Source organism: Chiloscyllium punctatum, unplaced genomic scaffold (genome assembly GCF_047496795.1).
Source record: "Chiloscyllium punctatum isolate Juve2018m unplaced genomic scaffold, sChiPun1.3 scaffold_469, whole genome shotgun sequence".
Lineage (NCBI taxonomy): Eukaryota > Metazoa > Chordata > Chondrichthyes > Orectolobiformes > Hemiscylliidae > Chiloscyllium > Chiloscyllium punctatum.
Window position 1 is genome coordinate 125,494 of NW_027310203.1, and position 1,056 is coordinate 126,549.

Genomic DNA, 1,056 nt, shown 5'->3' on the forward strand with positions numbered 1-1,056 from the left:
TACTACCATAGACCCGAACCGATTTCGATCCGTTCCACCAGTTCACTTCCGGTCCACCGGAGTGCGCTTGGACTGGGGTGGAGTGGGGGGGCGATGACCGAAGATTGTACGGGTGGGGTCGATTCACCCCACACCCCAGTGCACCCCCTTCCAAAGGGAGAGGGAGAATCGAACAATCGCCCCCCTTGACCTTCAATGGTGTTACCGTCACTGAATCCCCCCCCCCCCCCCACTATCAACATCCTGGGGGTTACCGTCTCCAACAAGAGAGAATCTCACCATCGCCCCCTTGACGTTCAATGGTGTTACCGTCACTGAATCCCCCCTTCCCCCCCACTATCAACATCCTGGGGGGTTACCGTCTCCAACAAGAGAGAATCTAACCATCGCCCCCTTGATGTTCAATGGTGTTACCGTCACTGAATCCCCCTTCCCCCCCCCACTATCAACATCCTGGGGTTTACCGTCTCCAACAAGAGAGAATCTAACCATCGCCCCCTTGATGTTCAATGGTGTTTCCGTCACTGAATCCCCCTTCCCCCCCCCCCCCACTATCAACATCCTGGGGTTTACCGTCTCCAACAAGAGAGAATCTAACCATCGCCCCCTTGACGTTCAATGGTGTTACCGTCACTGAATCCCCCTTCCCCCCCCCCCACTATCAACATCCTGGGGGTTACCGTCTCCAACAAGAGAGAATCTAACCATCGCCCCCCTTGACGTTCAATGGTGTTACCGTCACTGAATCCCCCTTCCCTCCCCCACTATCAACATCCTGGGGGTTACCGTCTCCAACAAGAGAGAATCTAACCATCGCCCCCCCTTGATGTTCAATGGTGTTACCGTCACTGAATCCCCCTTTTCCCCCCCCCCACTATCAACATCCTGGGGGTTACCGTCTCCAACAAGAGAGAATCTAACCATCGCCCCCTTGATGTTCAATGGTGTTACCGTCACTGAATCCCCCTTCCCCCCCCCCCCACTATCAACATCCTGGGGGTTACCGTCTCCAACAAGAGAGAATCTAACCATCGCCCCCCCTTGATGTTCAATGGT